The sequence below is a fragment of the Cavia porcellus genome, unplaced genomic scaffold (genome assembly GCF_034190915.1).
Source record: "Cavia porcellus strain 051 isolate PalLab524CR breed Dunkin Hartley unplaced genomic scaffold, mCavPor4.1 scaffold_17, whole genome shotgun sequence".
Classification (NCBI taxonomy): domain Eukaryota; kingdom Metazoa; phylum Chordata; class Mammalia; order Rodentia; family Caviidae; genus Cavia; species Cavia porcellus.
Window position 1 is genome coordinate 24,789,665 of NW_026947500.1, and position 16,011 is coordinate 24,805,675.

Sequence of the window (16,011 nt, forward strand, 5' to 3'; positions counted from 1 at the left end):
GTGAGTGTGCGGGGAGGGGCGCCGGGCTTTGGTCTGTGACAAGCACCCGCCTCTTTCCCCTCCCTCTGGGTCCTCTCGCACAGGGGGACGACCCCACCCCCTGAGTCCCCTGGCCAGGCCTGGCTTCAGCCGGGGCTCTTAGTGTTACTGCTGCGAGGACCTGCCCTCTCCCGGCAGCCCCACCTGCCTGGCTCGGGACCATCTCTTCCCTTCGCTGGAGCGGACCGGGCCTTCTGGACCCTGCCCAGGGCCTTCCCTTTGCTGGGTCTGACCGAATCCGGCCTTCCTGACTGGTCACTTTCCCCGAATAACTCACTCTTTTTCCTGCTTTGTTGGCGCCCGTGGGCTGTACATATGTTATACAGATGTGGTGGATGGCTTTTGATATTACTACCCAGTGTGCTCAGCATGTGCCAAACTCGGTTATCACTTCTAGGTAAAGCCTAAATAGAGTAACCATTGGGGCTTTTAGTAAACCTTCAGTAACACACGTTCTTCTACGCTTTAAATCACACACATTCTGCCAGGACTATGCTTAGTTTTGGGGTCCTATTGAGTGGGTCCTCAAGTGAATTTTTCACTCCCTTCTTTCCTCTAGGAACTGATCACCAGCTCTCAACCCTGCTGGGCTCCATAAAATGACTGCCTTGTTCCTAAATTCAATCCATTCCTCTGTGTGGTTGGAACCATCTGGAAACTTTCCTTGTGTCGGCAAAATATGCCTGGGTCTGGGGATATTTTCTGTTTCTCTACTGGCAAGGCTTTCTCCAACTCTTGGGGACAGTGTTCAGTGACACACATCCTATCCTGTGAACAGACAGCTTGTGAAGCTGGTTCCACCCAGTAAGCTCAGATAAGTGCCTGGAGGTGTTCTTTTTGTCACCTCTAAACTGAGTTGATCCTATTGCCTTGAAGACTTGAACTTTCTCCTTAAGTCAGCTAGCCTAGTTGTTGGGCAGGTGGATAGGTAAGCCAGAGTTAGGGGGCATTGTGGATTTCCACCCTCAACTCTAGTTTTTTTTCTTCTCTTATTTTGGATACTATTGTCATACACAGATAGGATATGAAATATGATGACAAGAACATATTTATTGTCACTCAGCCTAAGAAATAGAACATTATCTCTTATGTGGAAGCCTACAGGGTGCCCCTTTCTTAGCCCACATCCTGTCTTCCCCCAACAAAGGTAAACACTCTCTTGAATTGTGTTTGTCATTTTCCTTGTTGTCTTGTCTTTTTGATTGTAGTTTTGCTACATATTTGCATCTCTAAGACAATATCATCTTAGTATATGTGCTGCTGAATCAAGTGCTAAACAATACATTTTTTAATTATGAATACTTTAAAGTTTGTTTTTTTGTGAGACTCATCAATGTTGTATCATGGCTCTGGTTTTTAAATACTATCCATTCGTGAAAGTATTATATTGTATGAAAGAATGCATTGAATTCTCTTCTTGGTGAACATTTAGGTTGATGCCTATTTCTTAACATAAGTAGTAACGCTTAAATATTTTTTCCAGGACTCCTAATATTCTTTGCAGCTTTATGTTGTATTTATGTAAGGGCCGAATTGCTGTTCACAGGGTGTAGATCTGGAGCTTCACTAGATAATGCTGGACTTTTTACCCACTTACCCCTCCACTCTTAATGCTCTTTGTGTTCAGCTTTCACTGCACAAATAAACACTTTCTTTTTTCATTGTCTTTTTTTTTTTTTCCAAGCAAATTAGGAGGTATGGTAGTCTAGTTTGTTTTGGCCAGTGCCCTAGCACAACACCAAACTCAAGTGAGAGCTTTGTGCAATGCTGTTCCTCTTGGTCCTGCACATGCCTCTTTTTCTCTTTTTATATTGGCTTAGCTGTTGCTGAAGTAGACTGATCCACTGATTCCAGACATAAAAGCTCTGTGCCCCTTCCTGCATGAGTTCATTGTTAGTAAAACATGCTGGCCCATTCTTTCTTCACGAGTCTATTGCTGATTGGGACGTTTGGGTAGCTACCTTCTCTAGCTTGGATTGAAAAGGCGTGAGCTGACTGGCAGGAAGACTACCACAGAGAGGAATGAAGTAAAATCACTGATTGCTGTTGATTTTTGATCTGATCCTGTATCTCTTGATTATCGAAAAGTCTTGTGTAATAAATGATTAGCCTAAGAAGCAGCCAGCATCCTGATAAAATGGTAATTATTATGCTAACTTGGTGTGAGAGGCATAAGCCAGCTTGGTTTCCTGTTCAGGGTACATGAAGTTGTGTTGTGTTTACTAGTCAGTTCTTGCTTGGCTGTCTTCCGACTTTGTTTTCCAGCCTTTACCCTTGTGCCTCCCAGCTCCTTGAGAAACACTTGTGCTTCTTGGAGCAGGCTGCTGTATCTTCAGGATGGAAAACAACACCCTGTGGGGAGAAAATGACCTGCTATTGGCTCTTCCAAGTATTGAGTCAGCCAGTAAATTTGAGGTCTCCTGGGTGTACTTGTTCATGTTGTTTTGAATATATTAACAACATGTAGTTCTGGATAGCATGTAAGATATACTTTTCTTGTTTTGTGTAATTCCAGTGAGACACAGGTGTAAAAGCTGTAGCACATAAGTAAGCCTGATGGTGAATCTGAAGTTAGGTGCACATGAGAACAGAAGAGTCTGTCTTTATCTACTGCAGAGAAGTGGGGGTTGAGCAAGCAGTCAAGCATTAGGAAGGTCATGCTTCCTTTCTTGATGCCTGTGGAAATATAATTTGCTTTTGATAAAAATACCATTTCCTTTATTAGCTATTTAAGATTAACATTTCATTTATATCTCAGGTATGTCTGCTTTTCTTTAACATCTAAATTCGCTCAGAATCCATAGTATTTTTAAGCTGTTTTGTAGACTAGCATACTCACCCTTGGCTTTAAAAAGACTTAATTGTTCAGTTCATTGCATTGTCATTTTTACTCCCTAACCTCTCTGTACTGGGGTTGGAATCCAGGGTTTTCATATAGAGTTTTATTCCTAGCTCTTTAAAAAATTTTATTTATTTATTTTTTAATTTTGAGGAAAACAAAGTCTTCTAAGCAGCCCAGGCTGGATTTAACTTGTGATTCTCTTGCCTCATCCTTCCAGAGTGCTGAGATTACAGATGTGAATTACCATGCCCAGTTTGTAACAACATTTTTTTTATTAGCATTTTTTAAACAAGGAAGTTATTACATGTCTGTGGTTAAAAATTCAAACATTATAGAGAGATGAAAAGTATAAAAGTCTCATCCATGTTGTCATTCATTCTAGGTGATCACTGTGAAATATAGTTGCTTTTTAATACTTCATTACATGAAGGCAGTTCTGCTATTTCTGCTTTATGAAATTTATAGCTTTAGACAGACCTGGTGTGGTAAGAACAGTGGTGTGCTGGTGTGGAGACCAGATAGCATGTTGTTTGAAGGGTTTCAGTGTCATTCTTTTTTTTTGTCTTTTTCGTTTTTATCAGTACCAGGGATCGAACTCACGACTGCCTGCTTCCAAGGCAGGTGCTTATGCCGCTGAGCTAAATCCCCAGCCCCCCAGAGTGCCATTCTTGATCCCTTTTGTTGATAATATTTGATGAGATTTGCCATAATATTCTTTTCTCTCTTTGAATTGCTTTAGATAGGAAAGGCAGAAAAATTATTAAATCTTGCAAGTACACAATTTCTGCCAGGTGTGGTAGTACATGCCTGTAATCCCTGTATTTGGGAGACTGAGCTAGGAGGATCACTGTGAGTTGAGGCCAGCCTGAACTGCATAGCAAAACCCTGTCTCAAAAAAAATTTCCCCAGTGGCATAAAAGTGATTATTAGGAGGCTCCTGTATCATTAACAAGTCACATTGCATTTGTCTTTCTGTACAAGGCACATTTCCATATCCTTGTCTTTATGTACTGGGGAAGGAGTTTAGTGTCAGTTCCATTTCTCCTTAGACCACTTTTTTTAAGTGGGTACTAAAGTCAACCTGTATTGGATAAAAATGTTAGTGCTAAAAGGGAGGTGGCCACAGCTGAGCTGCTATGACCGGACTGCAGCAAGAGTATCACTTACATGAAAGCACTTGGGAACAGTTTTCCCTCTGAGCACTAGGCAAGCTGGGAGCTATTTTTCTGTGCTTTTTACTGTATAGTAAGACAGACAGTCCCATGCCTTAGTTTTTTCAGTATTGATTGGGAATACTATACTTACCATCTGTTCTAAGATACAGATCAAATGAATATAAAATAGGACTTATAGAGCCACAGGAATGAGTACCTTTTAAATGGTAGATATAAAATAAATATAATTGATCAAATAAGAGAGAACTGGTGAAATGTCTGTTATTTCTCAGCGGTTTGTGTGTGTGTGTGTGTGTATGTGTGTGTGTTTCGTTTTTATGGGTACCAGGGATCGAACGCACGACTGCCTGCTTACAAGGCAGGCGCTTATGCCGCTGAGCTAAATCCCCAGCCCCTAAATGTCTGTTATTTCTCTACCATTAAAAGTTTTAAAAGTATGTTTATGCCCTAGGAGATTTGAGTTTCACGTTGTAAGTGTTGTAATAGAATATCTTTCCTATCAAGGTAATATTATCCATTGTCCCTGTGGAAGCTCAGATTCCTCAAGTCAGAAAAAGAATGACTTTCACGGAGTGTATTTTACATGTATTGATTTACAGATCTATGGGACACATTAGTAGTTATGTGATTTCTTTTTAAACCAGTTTTCAATTTCTTAGCCAAGCCACAGAGTTGCTGCTATTATTGTCAGTGCTTGCAGGAGGCTGAGCAAGTGAGAATGTTTGAGCTGTGTCTTTTCACTCCCTGTCCTTACAAGCCTGTCCTGCTTAGGTCTGGACTTGAAGGTGTTGGTGTAATCTCAGGCAGGCCCACTGGGTCCTATGCCAGGCTGCATCTGCATATACATATTCTGGAAGTACTTTGGGAAACTAGGGTAGCTGTGGGGTGATTTGCAAGTGTCAGTCTTTTCCCAGTTGAGAAAAGACAATTTAAACTCTTTTAGAGGACGCCTCTGAGCATGGTGGTTGACTTCCAAATTGACAAGCACTTGACAGAATCCTTCCTTCTCCAGGCCTTCACCCGAGAGTAGACAGCACAGTGTGAAGGTTATAGAGAATTCTCATGTGTGTGCACCAGTGCCTCCTCTCTTCTAGATGCTCATAGGGCATTTGCTGGCAGATTGACTAGAACATCAGAGAATGACATAGTCCCAGGGAATCCCCAATGGGCCAACCTGTAATGGCCCCTTTACCTTGGAAGATAAATAAATGAGGATGCATTGTAGCTTATCTTATATAACTTCTGGAAAATAGTTCCCTAAGACATTCCATTGGGCATTCAATTATACCTTAAGACTCTGAGCTGCTTTTTAAAAAGATGTGCTGTCTAGTACAATAGCCAGTTGTTAATTTCAGTCCAGCTGCTCACACTCACTTTCTAGCTGGGCTCTGTAGGGTGTGCATGTAATCTTAAATAGGTGCGAGGTTGAGTGTGATTTCTAGTGATCCAATACAGATTCAAGATATATATTTCATTTAATTAAGTAGAAGACTTTTGTCCTCTTCCAAATTATTTTAAAATGTCCCTTTTCTTTCCCATAAGTTTTCATTTTGTTAATTTTTTTCCTTAGACATTGTTATCTTCTGTTTTACTGTACTTCATGACTGTTTGCTTTGTGATGCCTCCCTGCCATTTATAACCCCACAGTTTTAGGTCTTGTATCCGATGAAAACAGACTAGATGCATTGACTCCAAAATGTTTTTAGATGTGTGTGATTTTAATTTTTGTCATTATTATTATTTTGGTGATTTCTAAAATTTCTACAGTAAACACGTATTATGGGAAGGGTAGTAAGTAAACATTCAAAAAATATATTTCATTTTTGTGAATACTGCATACTAAACACTACCAAATCGAATACTTTAGAGGGATGAACTTTATCAATTTTATTACATTAAAGTTGTAAGAAAATATTTTATTATATATATATTTTAAAAGATCATATATTGAATGAGCATTAAGTGAGAAAAGAAATAGAGTACTGAAATTTCACCCCACTCATTATGTTCCTTTCTTGGTTCTGGAGTTGCTCTTCATTTTTATTGATAGCAAAAGTGACAACTGGTAATGACCATTATTACCTTCCTTGCAATTAGATAGATGAGCCACAGGTGATATATTATTGTTGATGTGACAGTCTGATGTATTTCATCTTTGTGCAGATATTTTTAGATTAAGTTTTAAAGATGCACCAGAAGTTAGAATATTTGAGCTTAGCTCTGGCTTCATCAGTTTTTCTGAACCTTGAACATTGTACTTCTTTTTGTTTTTGTGGGAAATGAGACTTAGGAGCTCGAAGGTAAGCCTCGGTTTTACTTGTCCTTTCAGAACTTTCAGTACTTTTAGTTCTGTAAACATAGAACCACACCAGGTAACAACCACAAGTTATTTTGGCCAAAATATTTTTTATATTATGTGCATTTCAGGAACTGTACTGTAGGTAATTTACTCTGTGGTTTTTAGTGGGCCTGATACAGATTTGAAAGACATGAAAGGGATGACTTAAACAAATTTAAAACTTGTTTTCTGCTATGCTGTGTCTTCCTTTCTTTGTAGATTGTACAGTGTCTCCATGGCTGTCCCTCCTCAGAACCATACTGTGAGCAGGACTTCCTGCTGGTGGCATCTCTGGTGACATCAGCATATTAACCATACCTGAGAAGTTTCAGATTGGATATTGTGCTTATATATGGGACTGTGCTTTTTCCTTTGTATTACTGTATTTTCTTTCTTTTTTTTTTTTTTTTTTTTTTGGTCTTTTTCGTTTTTATCGGTACCAGGGATCGAACTCATGACTGCCTGCTTGGAAGGCAGGCGCTTATGCCGCTGAGCTAAATCCCCAGCCCCCTTGTTTCTCTTTTTGAAGATGAGACACTTTCATTCTTTGCAGCAGTTTTTTTCTCAGAATAGTTTAGAAGATACAAAAGGCTTAGGATATCACTTGTCACCTATTTGATCCCTCCTTACTAACCTTTTGTTCAAAAACACCAAATAGCTGCATGGTCTAGGAAGCAGCTTTTCCTGCTCATTTCTGTTTTATGACACTGCACAAACACATGGCATTGTGCTAATTCCTCTCATCCTCTGTTACACCAGTCTCTCCCAGAAGCTAACTACTGGTAGTTGAGAGCAATACTTTTTGGATTGTTTTTGTTTTTGTGGCATGCAAAATTAAACCTAGAGTCTCACACATACTCAAATAATATACTAAAAGTGAAAATTAGCCAGGCTTGGTAGTGCATGCCTGTAATCCCAGAACTTGAGAGACTGAGGCAGGAGGATTGCTGAGAGTTTGATGCCAGCCTGGGCTTTATATAGTAGGCTCAAAGCTACCCTGAACTACATAGTGAGACCTTATCTCAAAAAAAAAAAAAAAAAAATTAGATCCTGTCATGCCCTCTCCACAGTCTTCCTTCCATGTACTCATTCAGCAAGACCAGCTGGTGTGTGCTGCAAACAGAATCCTGTACATTCATGAGAGAAGGCATTATCAACCAGGCAGGAGGATCACAAGTTCAAGTCTTATCTGAATAACAGTGAGACCCTCTTTCAAAATTAAAAACAAGAAAAGTTGAAAAGGCCATGATTGTAGTTCAGTGGTAGAGCACTCCTGGCTTCAGTCTCTCATACTACAAGAGAAAAAAGACTATGAAATATTTTGTTGTACTTAGAATAAAATCCCTTGATATGGTGGAAGACATACTTGGTTTCTGGCTGCTGCTTGTGACTCAGGCCTCATCTGCTATTCTGCCCATTGCTCATGTGGCTCTGGGTAAGGTAGCCTGGCATGGTTACCCTGCCTCAGAGCTTCATCCCCTGCTGTTCTGTTTACCTGAGATGCCCATCCCCAGATCATGCTGTGCCCGGCTCCTGGGTATCATTCAGATTTCAGTTGCCCTTCACCTTAGAAGGCTGTGCTCACCTGTCTAGTCCATGCTGGAGTTTATTTTATTTTATTTATTTTTGTCTTTTTGAGACGGTGTTTCACTATGCAGTTCAGGCTAGCCTTGCACTCTTTTATGTAGCCCGGGCCAGTCTCAAACTCACAGTGATCCTCCTGTCTCAGCCCTTCCACCTCAACATTTTAAGTGCTGGAATTACAGACATGTGCCACCACACCCAGCCTGTGCTGGAGTTATAAAGCTTCTTTGCAAATACTTATTGTCTGAAATAATCTTCTTCATTGATTTAGTTACTATATAGATGCACAATAAATACATTTGCCAAATTAATTACACTAATTTTCCCTCTTTTATTTGTAATGTTTATTGAATGAATATTACTCACAATTCATCCATTCACTGAATGTTTACTGAGTATTTCTGTGTGCCATACGCTGTTCTAAGTGTTGGAGAAGTGGCAACAAAAGGTTGACAGAATTCATGCTCTCTTAGAGTGTGTGTTTCAGTTCAAGGCGACACATATAATGAACCATCAGGTAATCAGATCTGTAAGAAATGGTCAGATAATTGAATTGTGTCACCATGAAATAGAACAATAATTGACAGACCTTGGGCTGGGGATTTAGCTCAGCAGCATAAGCACCTCCCTGGCAAGTGCAAGATCCTGAGTTCGATCCCGTCTCCCTTACCCCCAAAATAATAATTGACAGAGCTTGGGGAAGGGCTCTCCTGGATGGGGTGGCCAGGAAGACCTCTGGTGTGGTGCTGTCTGAACTGCTGGAGTGAAGTAAATCTGATAAATTGAGCTCTTTCTGTGTGTCACAGTAATGACTAGAGACAGACACTGGGATTCTTTTTCTCAGCAGGAGAAATTGAGTCCCTGTGAGGGGAAGGCATATTTGTAAGGTTACCCAGTTTAGAGGTAGGGTAGGTGGACTGGGCTTTGTCTCTTGACTATGATTGTCTGACATCAGAGCTATTTCTCATTTAAACTTGGGTCCTTGAGCCCCATCTCACTCTCATAGTTGACAGATAACTGTAGATTGTCTTTTATGTTGCTGGCTGAAGTTACAGAATGCTGCTTCATTAGCAATACAGGCAGTAAGAGGCCATGTAACATAGTGGTTGGGAACATGGATTTTGCAATCAGTGAATCTGGATTTGAATTCTGAGTGACATTGGGCAAGTTACTTAACTTCTCTAATGCTTCAGTGTTCTCATCTGTAAAATGGGCATAAAATGCAATTAAATACATGGTAATTGCATGTGTGGCACATAGAAATACTTAATAGATAGTAACTAGCATTGTTGTTGTTGCTTTTTTGTCAATCCAGTTCTGTATCCTCTCCAAAAAGAACCAAAACAAACTTGCTTTCCTTCTGGAATCAGGGTGAGAGTCTAATTTCCTCAGTGGAGCCATCACAAGGTTTTGGGTTTACCTGAGGTACAGGTCTTGCCAAATCCCAGGCTTATTAGACTAGAAAGCCAAAGCAGGGTTTTAGTCTGAAGCGGGCCTTGGGTCAGGATCCTGTTTCGACATTCTGCCCACTTATATGAACGGAAGAGATGGTGTAGATTCCGCCTGTAAACCGCAACTTTGTTTTGAGCCAGCTTGACTTGATAGCTTCCTTATTCTACCTGCTGACTTTTTTAGCTCTGGTTTGGCAGCCAGAAGAACAACTAAACCGGTTTATAGCGCTTCATTTACTGCCAGTGAAAGCTCAGCAATTCCTGGGAAAGTGAGCAATTTAAGAGGACTTGATATTTGTCTCTTAAGTTTTCCTTTTAATGTTTCAAAAATATATATATGTATATATATGTGAACCTTATTCTTTTACAGGAGGGACTTTCAGGGCTGTCCTGAAATATTTGGGTCTATGTATGTATGTTAATTTCCCCTTTAATAGGAGCAAGACTTTACTTTTGTATTTTGTTTAGAAATCTACAAGTATATTTGCTCGTTGCTGGTTCTTTCTTTCTTTCCTTCTTTCTTTCTTTTCTTATGGTTATTTATTTTGGAAACAGGCTCACTATGCATTTCAGGCTATCTTCAAACTCATTATGTAGTCCAGGCTGGCCTTAAACATGCAGTGATCTTCCTGTCTCAGCCTCCCGAGTACTGGGACTACAGATATGTACCACCACAGCCAGCCTGCTGCTTCTTTCTTGAGAATATATAAAACATAGACTAACCTTTTCTTGAGTCTGGATCATCATTCGAACATGATCCTTCTGTAGACATCATTGTGTAATGAATGTTAACTATTACAAAATTTGTGTATCTGCTTTTTTTTTTAAGTTTTGTTTTTATTTTTCCTTATGCTGTCAGTGTGCCCTCTTTGCCCTTTGTTGCTTCTAAAAACCATAGGCTGAAGAATCAAATAATTGGAAATGTTAGGAACGAGAGCTGAAGTTGAGTGGGAGGGCACTTATTTAGTGTGTGCACACAAGTGCCTGGGTTCACTTCTGATCAGCTCCAGCTCCATGTGAATGGCCTCTGAATACAAGGCAAAGGTAATTGGTATTATTAACTCTGAGAATATGAGGGTATGCATGTTTTATGGGTAAGTAATAATTTTGGCTACCTCCTGGTCTGGGTTTTGCTCCAGAGAAGTAGAATATTTTTTTATGGTCAATGTTTTTTTTTTTTTTTTGTCTTTTTGAGACAGGGTCTCTATGCAGTTCAGGCTGGCCTTGAGCTCACTTTGTAGCCCAGACTGGTCTCGAACTTGCAACGATCCTCCCACCTCAGCCTCCCGAGTGCTGGGATTATAGGCGTGAGCCACCATGCCCGGCCTTATGGTCAATGTTTATAGTCTTCTGAAATCTTATAACATTAAAAATCCTAATGAAGCCAGGTATAGTAGTGATGTTGGCCTGTGAATCCTAGCAGTCCGGGAGGCTGAGGCAGACTGAGGCAGGAGAATTGCAAGTTCAGCCTGGACTACTTAGTGATTTAAAGTCTTATTTCAAAATGTGTGTGAGAGCGAGGATATTGGGAAGGTAAATTAGTGTGAAGGGCCTGGGTTCAGTCCCCAGTATTGCAGAACGAGAGATAGCAAAACCAAAAAGGTCAGCTTTTACATTGGGATTGGAGTGCTGTGGTAAATAACGGACTATATGCTTGGTTAAATTGGTCTTTTTGATGGTTTTTTGGTATTGGGAATCGAACTCAGGACCTTACGCTTGCCAGGCAAGTGCTTATGCCACTGAGCTATATCCCTGGCTTTTTTTCTTTTCTTTTCTTTTCTTTTTTTGTTTTTGGTACCGGGGATCAAACTCATGATCTCACACTTACCAGACAAGCGCTTGACCTGCTGAGCTAAATCCATTGTCCCTAAATTGGTTTTGATTACCACTGAACAAGTTATTTTTTCCCTAATATTTTAAAGTGAGGATACTTCCCTCTTCTGCCCCCATCACTGATTTTTCCCCCCTTTTTTGTTTCATGAAAAGATAAAATTGTGTAACAGAATAATGAGAATAATAATTGCTAATATACTGTGCATCGTTATCTTCTAAGTAGTAATTTAGAGTACAAATATAAATGAGAAATTCTTAAACAGGATAACAAATTTTTCTTTAATTTTCTTTTCAGTGAACTAAGATAAACTATAATTGAAACAAATTAACATTGAAATATTTTTAAAATATTGGAATATGTAAGTTAAAGAAGTATATGAACTTCTCCCCCCTTATGTATCTTTTATTTTGCTCTTTACTAATTATATAGTGTTTCTCATGTAAGAGAAACCATGAGATATTTGAACTTTTAGTCTGACTTATTTCACTTAATATTTTGTTCTTAAACTGCATCGATTTACTTATGTTTATCTTTCTCTCTGGCAGTGTAGTGCTCTGTTGTATATAAATACCACATTTTTCTTTTCCATTTATCTTTTGATGGATAGATACGCTATTTCTAAGATCTAGCTATTATAAACTGTGCTGCTGTAAACATGGGTATTCACAGATCCCTGTAATGGATGATTTTAACTGTTTTTGGGAAGATACCTAGGAGGGGGATAGCAGGGTCAAATACAACTTCTGTTTTTAGTTTTTTGAGGAATCTCCACACTGGTCCCTATAGTGCTTTTACTAGTTTCCATTCCCACCAACAATGCCATGAAGTTCCTTTCCCCCCATTCTTGCCAGCATTTGTTATTGGATTTTTTGATGATAGCCATCATTTTTGGGTAAGAGGGTATCTCAGTGTAGCTTTAATTTGAATTTCTCTGACGGCCAGTGATAATCAGCATTTTATATATTTGTTGGCCATTTGTACTTCTTTTTTTTTTTTTGTCTTTTTCGTTTTTATCGGTACCAGGAATCGAACTCACGACTGCCTGCTTGCAAGGCAGGTGCTTATGCCACTGAGCTAAATCCCCAGCCCCGCCATTTGTACTTCTGAAAAGTGTCTCTTCATTTTGATTGCCCTTGTTTTGATTGGGTCTTTTATTTTGGAGAGGGCTCTGATTTTTGTGTGTGTGTTTGTATACTGTATTTTTGATGTTAGTCCTCTGTCCTTGCAATAGCTGGCAAAAAATTTTTTTTCCCATTTAGTAGATGTCTCTTCACTCTTCTGGTTGTTTCCTTTGCGCTGCAGCTTTTTAATTGGGTATGATACTGTTTGTTGATGCTTGGTATTGCTGGGTATGGTGACGCACGCCTGTAATCCCAGCACTTGGGAGGCTGAGGCAAGAGGGTTATTACAAGTTCGACACCAGCCTGGGTTACAAAGTGAGCTCAACACCAGCTTGAACTGTATAGCAAGACCCTGTCTCAAACAAACAATAACCTCCCACCAAAAAAAAGATTGATTCTTGGTATTATTTCTTGTGGCATGGGACTGTTCAGAAAATCCTTCCATACGCCTGTGTCTGAAGAGTTTACCTATTTTATCTTCCAGCAGTTTGTTTCTGTTTTAACATTTAGATCTTTGACCCATTTTGGTTTTAGTTTAGTAGCGGGTAAGATGAATGGATCTAAACTCAGTCTTCTGAATGTGGATATCTAATTTTCTCAATATCATTTATTAAGAGGCTATCTTTCATCCCAGGTATTTGTTTGGCTCTTCTGTGAAGGATCAAATAACCATATGTGCCTGAGGTGATTTCCATTTCTTCTGTCTCATTGATCCACATAGCCTGTTTTTGTGCCAGTACCATGCTGTTTTAAGAATCACTGATTTGTAATGAAAAAAATACATATGTAAAATGTTTGGACATTGATACCCAGAGAAATTATTGCCTTCACATCTTTCAGTAACATCGGTGAAACTACGAATATGGTAAGTATATTTGTCCTCTGATTTCTATTAGTCATCATTTGCATTATCTTTACAAGTAGATTTTCTTTTAATCTTTGAAGCTTGTATATGGTGACATGTGATGATGAAATATATCTTAAATCTAACGACTTCATTAAAAGTCATCTCTTCACAATTAAAATCCACAGCATTTTATATATTCTCACCACGTATCACTTTTGCTGTGCATGAAAATGAATATGCAACTCTGGAAGCCAAGGTCCTCTGGGAGCATAAAAACTCTTGTGGCTATTAATGGGCTTAATTGTATTTCCCTTCTGTCACTAAAATGTGCAATAAATTTGTTTATGTCCTTGCCTTAATTTAATGGGGAGAATTGGTCATTAAATCTGTATTGATACTATTATCACTTTGTTTTTATTGCTGATAGAGTCCTCTCTAGCTTTCCTTTAAAAAGAAAAGTTATTTTTATTTTTATTTATTTATTTTTGGTACCAGGGATCGAACTCATGACCTCACGCTTGCCAGGCAGATGCTTACACCACTGAGCTAAATCCTTGGCCCTTAATTTTATTTTTAAAATTTATTTTTGTTAATACATGTTTGTAGTACATAGTGATCACGTTCCTTATGGGAAGTTGGTACATGTATGTAACCATTTTAATTATTTTTTAACTCCTTCCTGTCCTCTTTTGTTCCATCCTTCCATCTCTTGGTCTCTTCTGTATGCAATGATCTGTCTCCCTACTTTCTGTCATCTAACTTTTATTTTGCTCAATATTTATATTGTGGGTTTTTCATGTAAGAGAAGCCATATAATATTTAAGCTGTGTGTGTTACTTATTTCCCTTACCATTGTAGTCTCAAGATGCATCCATTTTCCTATGAAAGACTTAAATTTATCCTTTATGGCAGAGTAGTACTCCACTGTGTATAAGTACCACATTTTCTTTATCTGTTCATCTGTTGATGGACATGTAGGCGGGTTCCAAAATTTAGCTATTATGAGTGGTATTGCTGTAAACATAGGTGTGCATGTATCACTGTGATATATCTTTAGCTTCTTTGGAAAGAAATCTAGAATGGGAAAAGTGGATCCAGTGGAATTTCTGGTTTTAGTTTTTTGAGGAGTCTCTGTACCTATTTCCATAATAGTTATACTAGTTTACATTCCCACCAACAATTAGAAGGGTTCTTTTCTCTCTGCTGCCTCCACAGTTTTTGTTGTTATCTGAATTCTTTTTTGTTTGTTTTGTTTTGCCTTTTTGAGATAGAGTTTCACTATGCAGGTCAAACTGGCCTTAAACTTACTTTGTAGCCCAGGCTGGCCTTAAACTCTCAGCAATTGTCCTGCCTCAGCTTCCCAAATGCTGGAATTACAGGCGTGCACCACCACGCTTGGCTTTTCTGAGTTCTTGATGATAACTCTTCTTTCTAGGGTAAGACAGAATCTCAGTGTTGTTTGAATTTGCATTTCTCAAATGGCCGGAGATGTCAAACATTGTTTTCATGTATTTATTAGTCATGTATTTCTTCTGAGAAGTTTGTGTTCATTTCAGTTGTCTGTTTAAGAACATTTGTAATAAGGAATAAGTGTAATATTATTAAACATTATTCATTTATCCTGTTGGTTGACTTCTAAAGGGTCATCTCATTTGAGGAGTAAGTGTGGTGTGAAAATGGGAGATGGTCTCCTAAATCTAAGATGAGGCATAAGGTTGGTAGGACTAGGACTGAGGCAGGCAGTGTGTATATGTTTACTTGCATTCTGAAGGAGCTAGTTCTAAGGCAGCCTCACTGATAAATGAATGCCAGTCTTAGTGTGGTGAAGCTTCACATTTTTAAATCCATCTAAGAGAACATTTGTGGGAGAATGACTATTAAGGATTATGGTTCTCTTTGTTTTTTTGTCAGTCAGGCATCTTCTACTATTTTTATAATGTATCTGGAGAAAAATCAGAAATTACATCTTTAAAACTATGTCAGAAATGCTGTGACTTTAAAATATTTTTGAAATATTTTAAAATTTATGAACTCTTTGTTGAATATAATACACATTAATAAATGTGCACAAAAAAGAATATAGCTCAGTACATTTTTACAAAATAAACTTAACTATGTAACCAACATTCAAATCAAGAAAGGAGATACTGCAAGTGGCCCCAGAGCCTCCATGAAGTGCCTCCAGTTTCAACCCATTTCACCCAGAAACCATCATTCTGACCTCCGGTACCACAAAGTAGTTTGCCTGTCTTTGGAGTTTTACAGAAATGGTATCATAGAGTATGTATTCTTCTGTGTCTAGCTTCCTGTTCTGAACATTATGTTTGTAAAGGAAGTTGAAGTTTTTGCATATGGTTACACGTTATTTCTATTACTATGTAGTATTGTGTTGCATAAATGCATTATAATTCAGTTATTATATTGTTGAGTGATTGGGTGTCCAGGTTTTTTAAAAAACATTCATGCTTTTTTTTTTTTTTCGAATTGTACACGACCTCATGCTTGCCAGGCAGGTGCTGTGCCTGCTGAACCATGTCCCCGGCTTTTGAGACAGAATTTCACTATGAAGTTATGTAGTTCAGTCTGGTCTTCAAAGCTCAAGCCTGCCTTGAACTCATGGTGATCCTCCTGCCTCAGCCTCCTGAGTCCTAGAATTGATTACTGGCATGTACTGCCATGCCTGGCTTTTTAAAATTTAAAAAAAAAATTTTTATTGGTACATGTTTGCAATATATAATTTTTACATTCCTTGTAAGGTGATGGTACAAGTGTGTAACACA

At 38.7% G+C, this 16,011-nt stretch overlaps 1 protein-coding gene and 1 long non-coding RNA gene across 3 annotated transcripts in view; both read left to right on the top strand.

The window, feature by feature from the left end:
- The window catches only part of Pacs1 (phosphofurin acidic cluster sorting protein 1), a 161,412-nt gene that overhangs the window by 561 nt on the left and 144,840 nt on the right, over positions 1-16,011 (top strand). The gene's annotated exons all lie outside the window — the stretch shown is intronic.
- Positions 9-16,011, top strand: part of LOC134470888 (uncharacterized) — a 73,943-nt gene continuing 57,940 nt past the window's right edge. The window contains exon 1 of the long non-coding RNA XR_010040093.1: positions 9-13,249. This is a non-coding gene — a long non-coding RNA (uncharacterized LOC134470888). The remainder of the gene's footprint in view (positions 13,250-16,011) is intronic.